At 30.0% G+C, this 10692-nt stretch overlaps 1 long non-coding RNA gene across 1 annotated transcript; it reads right to left on the bottom strand.

Annotated features, from left to right (window-relative positions):
• Window positions 1-10048: 10048 nt before the first annotated feature.
• Window positions 10049-10453, bottom strand: LOC145798572 (uncharacterized). The gene is made up of 2 exons (XR_014339643.1): window positions 10311-10453; window positions 10049-10175 (listed from the first exon to the last, which is right to left on the bottom strand). It is a non-coding gene; the product is annotated as an uncharacterized LOC145798572 (long non-coding RNA).
• Between the last annotated feature and the right edge of the window lie 239 nt (window positions 10454-10692).

The following is a 10692-nucleotide window of genomic DNA, read 5'->3' as shown; positions in this document are numbered from 1 at the left end:
GACACTGTGTCCTTAAGACAGATTCATCATCTCCACGGTGCTTTCAGAATTTGGACGTCTATCTCCCAGGATGAAATGATCTACTACAAACAATAGCAGCACTACAAATTGTTTGCCTTACGAACACACTAAGTGTTTACACTCTTTCTTTCAGAAATTAAATGCAGCAAAATGCAGAGATTTATAGCAGAGGATGGAGTACGAAATTTTTTGTAAAATCCAAATGGGAGGCTAGTCTATTTATAGCTGTAAAGGTGGCTGCTGGTTTTGAATTGAACAGGTATGAAACCTGTTGATTTTGAATTCAAACAGATACAAAAACGGGAAGGACCCTGTTTGGATGTACGTTAAAAACCAGACTAGTTTATTTTGAGAAGAGCCCTGTTTGGATGTACAGTAAAATCAAACCAGTTTATTTTGAATTCTGACCAAGCCCAGGCCTAGCCCAGCCCATACAAAAACGGGAAGGGCCCTGTTTGGATGTACGTTAAAAACCAGACTAGTTTATTTTGGGAAAAGCCCTGTTTGGATGTACAGTAAAACCAAACCAGTTTATTTTGAATTCTGACCAAGCCCAGGCCTAGCCCAGCCCATACAAAAACGGGAAGGGACGTTAAAAACCAGACTAGTTTATTTTGGGAAGGGCCCTGTTTGGATGTATAGTAAAACCAAACCAGTTTATTTTGAATTCTGACCAAACCCAGGCCCAAGCCAGCCCGCCCGACCGGACGGGGGCGCGCACCTGTGGTGATTTTTGGGTCCAATAGGTCTAGCCCATTTTGCCCATAACCTCTCCCTCTAAAACACTTGGGTACCCATTGGGGCACACCCCAAGTACCAAACCCAAGCCTAATAAACCCATTCAAAACTTCTCACCAAATCAATGTGGGACAAGCCATTTTACAACCTTAAGGAATTTCTACCAAAACTCCATTTCCATGGAGCACACTTTGGCTTTAATTCCCATTCACTCGGTAATGGTTTTGAGCAACCAAATATACCATGTGAATCACAACGCGGCATAGAACGCATTACCACTTTGACCCGTGAAAATCGACGCATAGGTTCCACCTAAAAAATAGACCAAACTTAAAAAAAAATTCTGATTTTATTCAGAATTTTATAACCATTTCCAACCCTAACCACTTAAAGCAGTAACTCATCTCGATGTCTAAATTAAAAGTATGAATAAGACTAGGCACGGTGAATACATTGAGCGAAAGCAGCAGTGAAAGGCAACCTAGCAGTGGTGGGTTCCGCTGGGTTACTTTCATTAAAAAAAAAAAAAAATAGAAAAGAAAAGAAAAGAAAGATAGCAGCAATTGCAGTGGTGGGTCTCAAGGCAGCAGCCAACACTTTTAGCTCCTTTTTTTTTTTCATCAATTAAAGTAACTCAGCAGGACCCACCACTGTCACGTTGGCTTTCGCTGCAGCTTTCGCTCAATTAGGGATGGCAATGGATAACCTACCCTGTGGGTATCCATGGAGACCCAACCCAAATACATGGGTTTTCCCCTCTTTTTCTTATCCATTGGGTAGGGTAGGTGATATTCTTTAAATATCCACAGGGGATGAGTTGGGGATGGGTACCCACTAATTTCCCCATATGTTTTTTTTTTTTTTTTTTTTTTTTTTTTAAGATTCACAACTAAAACTAAATATACATTCAATCTTTTTTCTTTTATTTATTTATTTATTTATTCAGGTTCACAACCATTTTTTTTTTTTTTAAGATCCACAACCAAAGCTAAATATACCTCCAATCTTTTTTTATTTTATTTTTAAGGTTCACAACCATTTTTTTTTAATTTTTAAGATTCACAACAAAAGCTAAATATACATTTAATTTTTTTCCTTTTTTTAATTTTTTTTAAGGTTCACAACCATTTTTTTTTTTTAAGATTCACAACCAAAGCTAAATATATATTTAATTTTTTTTTTCTTTTTTTTTAAATTTTTTTTTTAAGGTTCACAACCATTTTTTTTTTTTTTAGATTCACAACCAAAGCTATACATTCAATCTTATTTTATTTTATTTGGCTCAACAATAAAATCAAATACACATTAATTAACATTGTCACATTATTCTTGTCAAATTTTATGCATATCTAGAATTTTTTAAATTTATTTAAAAAAAATTAAGGACATTGTCTAGTGTAGGTTTCGGTTTGCTTTTCTATGTTATTTTATTTTGTTGTGTATTGTAATTTTCAAAATGGTTTGCTTGTTCTGAAATTTCAATTAACGAGTATGAATCTATTTGTTTTATGTTATCACACAATTTATACAACATATATATATATATATATATGAATGTATTTGAAAATAAGGAAATTGTAGAGAATCAAAACAAGCATGAGTTGTGATTGGTTAGAAATGATGGGTACATAGATTTATTTGCTAAAAAAATAAAAAGGGGATACAAAGTCATACTAAATAATTTTTTTTAAATTAAAAGAATTTTTCTTAGTTATGAACAGATTTAACTGAAATCAGCTTGTTTCCCAATGTTATGCTTCATTTATTTAAATAGAAAATATTTTTTAATGAAAAATATTTTTTATAAAAAAAATTCAAAATATATTTTTTTTATATTTGGTGGTGGTGGTGATGGAACGAAGGTGAAAGTAGAAATTGTTACATAGTGGTGGGGTGATGGCGGCAGTGATGATGGTAGTGGCTATGGTGATGGTAGTGTGACAGTGAAAGTGAGAATAGTGGTGATGGTGTTGTGAAATTAGTAAAAATTTAATTGAAAAAATATTTTTTGTTTTTTAAAAGTAACAAACAACAAAATTCGTGGGAGACTAAAGGAAGGAGATGGAGGATGGATTGGGTGTGGTAATGCATAGATATCTTAAAATGAGTGGTTCAAATTTGTTAAAGGTATAATTAAATTTTGGATAAATTAAAACGAATTGTTCAAATTTGCTAAGAGAAAGATGGTTTAATGTCTAAATTGTCCGTGGCTAACAATTCCTTATTTATGCCCTGATGCAATTTAATATGAGTCTTATAACACTTTCTTCAAACAAACTTTTTGATTTTCTCAAAATTATATATTTGATTATTATAAAACAAACGTTTTAATTAATTAATTAATGTGTATTTGATTTTGTTGTTGAACCAAATAAAATAAAATAAGATTGAATGTATATTTAGCTTTTGTTGTGAACCTTAAAAAAATAAAAAATAAAATAAAAAAATAAGTTGTTAACATTAAATATATTAAAAAAGAAAGAAAAAAGATTGAAGGTATATTTAGCTAAAACCTTTATAAAAAAAAGACAAAAGAAAAACAAGAAGGTTGTTAACATTAAATATATTAAAAAAGAAAGAAAAAAGATTGAAGGTATATTTAACTTTTGTTGTGAACCTTAAAAAAAAAAAAAAAAAAATTGTTAACATTAAATATATTAAAAAAGAAAGAAAAAAGATTGAAGGTATATTTAACTTTTGTTGTGAACCTTAAAAAAAAAAAAATAAATAAAAATTGTTAACATTAAATATATTAAAAAAGAAAGAAAAAAGATTGAAGGTATATTTAACTTTTGTTGTGAACCTTAAAAAAAAATAAAAAATAAAAAATAAAAAAAAATTGTTAACATTAAATATATTTAAAAAGAAAGAAAAAAGATTGAAAGTATATTTAGTTTTTGTTGTGAACCTTAAAAAAAAAAAAAAAAAAAAAAAAGTGGTTGTTAACATTAAATATAAAAAATAAAAATGGGGATTAAAGTGGGTTGGGGAAAATCCATATCCATTAAAAAATGGGGAGGGTGGTACCCATGGGGAATGGGGAATGGGGAATGGAGAAAATTTATTATAGGGGAATGGGGATGGGGAATTAATATCCACCCCATTGCCCCCCATTGCCATTCCTAGACCAAACTCGTCTGTTTGCAAAAGGTCAAGACAAAGTCCAAAAAAATTGAGATATTATCTCTCTGCATGTACAAAACTGTTAAGAAACTTTAAAAAAATTATCAAATATATGAAATACGTATATGGGGGCCATCAACATTATATAAAATATTTGATAACTTTTATAATTTCGCTATTATTGCTCCTCCAATTTTTTTTTTGAGTGTTACTATTAGCACCCTATCAATTATTTTGGATCCATCAATTTTTAGTTGTTTATTTCTTATTTTATTACAATAATAACTTTAAATAAAATTACTAAAAAGGACATCATTAATTTTAGGACATCTCATCTCACAATTAAACCCACACACCACTACATCATGAATTAGAGTTTATGAGAGCATCCACTTTCATCACCATTCATCCATCTTCTCTAAATCTCACCTTCAAAACTTAGCCACCATCAAAATCTTGAAAACTCTTTGGCGGCAATATTTCGACGATAATGGTAGCAGCCATTTGATTATCTACACTTCTTCGGTACTGATAATGAGTGAAATTTTTTTCGGCAACCACAACTCCATGAGACGAGAGAAGTACAACAATAAAAGTTCAAAGGAAGTTCATAACTTTGATAGTGTTCTTAACTCAGAGGAGATTAACACTATAAAGATAAGTTTATTAAAAAAAATGGCAAAAATGGCAAAAATAGTAAAACTTGTTTGTCATTTTTTCGAGATTGAACTCTTGAACATATGATCAAAATTCGAAAATATAGGCCCGAACATTGTTTATTTGTTCGGGAACCGATAACCGAACATTTATTATTTGTTTGAGAACCGATAACTGAACATTAATCACCGAAGAAAATAATGAGACGGCAGAGAGAGAGAGTAGAGACAGTAATCACACTTGGCTCTTTTTCTTCGTTGGTTTTATTAGGGTTTTTGGAAGAGAGGTTTTTTTAAAGTGTGGGGATGTGCATTCAATTGAATGGGTGGAATGTTTTCACAAGAATAATTTTGGTATTATCCGGAAGAGAAAAGAAATTTTAAAAGTGTTAAAATTATAAATAATCATTCAAAGAAATAGAGGGTACAAAATAATAGATGAGATTCTAATAACACTTTTTTTTTTTTTTTTTTGGCGCGAAGAGGAAATAAGGTGAGAGCCACAAAGAAAACCTAGACAATTGCTCCTCCACTGATAATCCCCAAATCTATATGGGTTTCTAGGACCACTACCAACTCCTTGCTAACCCTAGTGAGTTTTCAACGGCTACAAAAATGCATTTTCAATTCCATACCTAATCCTAATACCAAAAATATGCTATTTGAATTGAAATTCAGATATTTTGGATTTACTTGTTTTAATATTAGTGTTTGAACTTAATTGATAGATGCAGTTTGTGAGTAATTGCGGGTACTCAGAATTTATCATATTTGGATGGGTTCAATGTGATCCAACCTTGGAGAGTTCCTCTCTGGCAAATTGAAAAGAAAATCTATATGATGTATATAAAAAAATTTAAGGATGTACATAAGTCGATTTGGTTTTGATTAGCATTAATTCTAAAATTGAACCAATTGTAATTGATTTTAAGATTTTGGATTAAGGATCAACGAATCCTTTTGAAACCAAATCAAACTAATCCAATCTAACTTGGATTAATTCAAGTTAGAATTGTGGCTATGTCATACTTGCATAATTAAATTATTCTTTTATAATAGAACACAACCTCAACTTCAATCTACAACATCATTTATTTTATTTTTTTTTGGAGTAAATTACAGATACACTTTCTAAGGTTTGCTTAAAATACGAATTGTTCCCTGTAGTTTAAAAAATTACAAATACTTCATTGTCAGAATTTTTTATTTAACAAAATTAATTGAAAAAGTGAAATTTCTAACTGTTCACTTATACAATAATAAAATTATCTGAATTATTAATTGAAATAAAATTTTAACATTATTAAATTTTTGTAATTAATTTGTTGATTTATTAATAAAAGGACCCATTTGTTATGAAATTAGAAACCTTAGGGGGTATAATATAATTTCTAGAACCACATAGGTAATTTGTAATTTAAGTAAACCTTATGAATGTATTTGTAATTTATCCTTATATATATATATATATATATATGAACAAGAAGAAGAAGAAATAAGCACTAAATAAATAAACAAAATTTGAACAATATTATAACATAACATTAAAAAGTACAACAATTATATTGATGCATCTCAACATAAATAAAATTTATATAAAATATATATAGGTTGGAGTCGTAGGTTAGTTCAGGTTAGAAAGAGTCCTGCTGGAGACCCCCAGCAGGAAAGCACCCCAGCACCCCCCCCACTTCCACGTGGGGAGCTGGCAATGGATGAAAAAAAAAAAGAAAAAAGGAAAAATTAATTTTTTTTGACCAATCGGGCGTGACCCCCAACACCCCCACCGGGGGGTCTCATGCATTTCTGGGTTAGAAATAGCCTAACTTAAGAATCAAACCGATCTGAATGGATTCATCAGTTTTAGACTCAAAATCGATTTAATATATTTACAAAGTTGAACCAACCCAACCCAACCCATGTAGGAATGGCAATGGAGGGCAATGGGGTGGATATTAATTCCCCATCCCCATTCCCCTATAATAAATTTTTCCCATTCCCCATTCCCCATTCCCCATGGGTACCACCCTCCCCATTTTTTAATGGGTATGGATTTTTCCCAACCCACTTTAATCCCCATTTTTATTTTTTATATTTAATGTTAACAACCACTTTTTTTTTTTTTTTTTTTTAAAGGTTCACAACAAAAACTAAATATACCTTCAATATTTTTTCTTTCTTTTTAAATATATTTAATGTTAACAATTTTTTTTATTTTTTTTTATTTTTTATTTTTTATTTTTTTTAAGGTTCACAACAAAAGTTAAATATACCTTCAATCTTTTTTCTTTCTTTTTTAATATATTTAATGTTAACAATTTTTATTTATTTATTATTTATTTATTTATTTATTTTTTTAAGGTTCACAACAAAAGTTAAATATACCTTCAATCTTTTTTCTTTCTTTTTTAATATATTTAATGTTAACAATTTTTATTTTATTTTATTTTTTATTTAAGGTTCACAACAAAAGTTAAATATACCTTCAATCTTTTTTCTTTCTTTTTTAATATATTTAATGTTAACAACCTTCTTGTTTTTCTTTTGTGTTTTTTTTATAAAGGTTTTAGCTAAATATACCTTCAATCTTTTTTCTTTCTTTTTTAATATATTTAATGTTAACAACTTATTTTTTTATTTTATTTTTTATTTTTTTAAGGTTCACAACAAAAGCTAAATATACATTCAATCTTATTTTATTTTATTTTATTTGGTTCAACAACAAAATCAAATACACATTAATTAATTAATTAAAAAGTTTGTTTTATAATAATCAAATATATAATTTTGAGAAAATCAAAAAGTTTGTTTGAAGAAAGTGTTATAAGACTCATATTAAATTGCATCAGGGCATAAACAAGGAATTGTTAGCCACGGACAATTTAGACATTAAACCATCTTTCTCTTAGCAAATTTGAACAATTCATTTTAATTTATCCAAAATCTAATTATACCTTTAACAAATCTGAACCACTCATTTTAAGATATCTATGCATTACCACACCCAATCCATCCTCCATCTTCTTCCTTTAGTCCCCCACGAATTTTGTTGTTTGTTACTTTTAAAAAACAAAAAATGTTTTTTCAATTAAATTTTTACTAATTTCACAACACCATCACCACTATTCTCACTTTCACTGTCACACTACCATCACCATAGCCACTACCATCATCACTGCCGCCATCACTCCACCACTATGTAACAATTTCTACTTTCACCTTCGTTCCATCACCACCACCACCAAATATAAAAAAATATATTTTGAATTTTTTTTATAAAAAATATTTTTCATTAAAAAATATTTTCTATCTAAATAAATGAAGCATAACATTGGGAAACAAGCTGGTTTCAGTTAAATCTGTTCATAACTAAGAAAAATTCTTTTAATTTAAAAAAAATTATTTAGTATGACTTTGTATCCCCTTTTTGTTTTTCTAGCAAATAAATCTATGTACCCATCATTTCTAACCAATCACAACTCATGCTTGTTTTGATTCTCTACAATTTCCTTATTTTCAAATACATTCATATATATATATATATATATATGTTGTATAAATTGTGTGATAACATAAAACAAATAGATTCATACTCGTTAATTGAAATTTCAGAACAAGCAAACCATTCTGAAAATTACAATACACAACAAAATAAAATAACATAGAAAAGCAAACCGAAACCTACACTAGACAATGTTCTTAATTTTTTTTAAATAAATTTAAAAAATTCTAGATATGCATAAAATTTGACAAGAATAATGTGACAATGTTAATTAATGTGTATTTGATTTTATTGTTGAGCCAAATAAAATAAAATAAGATTGAATGTATAGCTTTGGTTGTGAATCTTAAAAAAAAAAAAAAAAAAAATGGTTGTGAACCTTAAAAAAAAATTAAAAAAAAAGGAAAAAAAAAATTAAATATATATTTAGCTTTGGTTGTGAATCTTAAAAAAAAAAAAATGGTTGTGAACCTTAAAAAAAATTTAAAAAAGGAAAAAAACTAAATGTATATTTAGCTTTTGTTGTGAATCTTAAAAATTAAAAAAAAAATGGTTGTGAACCTTAAAAATAAAATAAAAAAAGATTGGAGGTATATTTAGTTTTGGTTGTGGATCTTATAAAAAAAAAAAATGGTTGTGAACCTGAAAAAATAAATAAATAAAAAAAGAAAAAAGATTGAATGTATATTTAGTTTTAGTTGTGAATCTTAAAAAAAAAACATATGGGGAAATTAGTGGGTACCCATCCCCAACCCATCCCCTGTGGATATTTAAAGAATATCACCTACCCTATCCAATGGATAAGAAAAAGAGGGGAAAACCCATGTATTTGGGTTGGATCTCCATGAATACCCATAGGGTAGGTTATCCATTGTCATCCCTAGTTTGGTCGTATTTTTGTTTTTTGTTATCTATTATCAAAACATGTAAAAACTTAATTAGTAAATTGAATTTAGAAATTATATTATTTTATTTCATTTTTCGGAAAACAGCCCACATTTTAGGAATACCAAAATGTTTGTTTAAATTTTGAAAATAATTTTTGCACAAAAATGAAAAATTATGTATGTTTTCAAACTTTTTAAGGAGGGGAATGCCATTAATGATGATTGATTAGGTACCAATTGGTCTAAGTGCATAAGTTAGTTAATATGACAACAACAAAAAATTCAATTGATTCATTTGATAGTCTGGCGTAGTAGTAGCAAACAATAACTTGAAACTCTAAACCTGTTCAATTATATCTATTTGAAATCCATTTAAACCCATTCAAATAAATAAGTTGTATTTTCAGGTTTAAACTCGTTAGAACGGACCGCCTCTACAACACCACCACTATTGCTACCACTGCCACTCCACCGCCCATTTGTCAACTCTAGTCTCAGACCCGAAATCAGGATTGATAATCCATCAAGGCTAACCAAGAAGACCTAATCCTAACAATGGAGCTACAATGTCTGACTATCATCCAACCAAACCAAAGAAAAGTTGGTTCAAACCCCATTCACCTCGGGGTAGGGTTGGTCAAAACGACCGGAAAACTCAGATACTTTCAGGTCCCCAACCAACGTGACCTCCATCAGTTTGGTTCATTTGGTTGTTCAAGGGGGCACCGAAAAGATGGTTATCATTAAAAAAAAAAAGAGCATCTTAGGAAAAGAGTACTAATTTCTTCCAAACTTGGAGACCTAACTTGGAGCAATTTACAAATATCTTCCAAAGAATTTGGGTAAATGGACACAAATTTTGGGAGAGTATGCCTACTAAGTGGTTGTTTCTCGGTACTAGGATTGTTACCTCAGATCAGTAAAAAAACCAGTACTCCTGTCCTGAAGTCCTTGCTTCGCACCAAAGCGAGAGTTGTCTTTGCCAATCATGGTGTGGGCTAATATACAAGACTTTAAAATGTTCTTCATCGTGTTGATTGAATACTCCAATCATCATGACACAAATATTCATCTCGTGGTTGTACTCAACAAGCTGAAAAATTGCACTCGCCAACCGAAAATGCAAAAGAAGACCCATCAATTTTTACTCCTGTATCCATCATCAATTATACTCAATTCTTTACAAGGAGACAGATTTGACGTGGACATTGAATCCATCTCTAGGAATCTTAGTAGCATCTTAAAAATCTGAAAACCACGAAACATATGAAAAATATAAGTTAATGCAAGCTAAATCATTGCCTGATTTTTCAATGTTGAATGATTGAATCCTCTATATGCCCATCATGACAGAATGCTATATATACAGATTCAAGAACCTACGCATTAAAAATTGCCACCTTCCAGATTCCTCTTCCTTGCTACAGATCTTCAATATTTAATGTGTGATTTTTGCTCGAGTAATGTCCATGATTCTGAATAGCTTTGATGTACAAACTAGTGAGCTGGCATTTCAATGCATAGTTATTTCAGATCGAGCTTGAGCTTGAATTGGAGTCTTGGGAGATATCCGGCAATGATGTATGCTGATGGGTGGGCCATGAGATGTGCTCAGGGGAGCAAGGCATGGGTGCTGGATGGGCAATAAAAGTAGGAATATTTTCTCCGGGCATCAATACTGAAACTTCTCTGGCATTCGTAAATATCTGAGGATAAATGGTAAATGGATTGATTAGACTTTGAAAGCATAGTCACAGAAGTGGGA

This window comes from Camellia sinensis, chromosome 9 (genome assembly GCF_055761805.1).
Source record: "Camellia sinensis isolate YWXY chromosome 9, ASM5576180v1, whole genome shotgun sequence".
Taxonomy (NCBI): Eukaryota; Viridiplantae; Streptophyta; class Magnoliopsida; order Ericales; family Theaceae; genus Camellia; species Camellia sinensis.
This window is presented reverse-complemented; position numbering and strand designations above follow the sequence as displayed.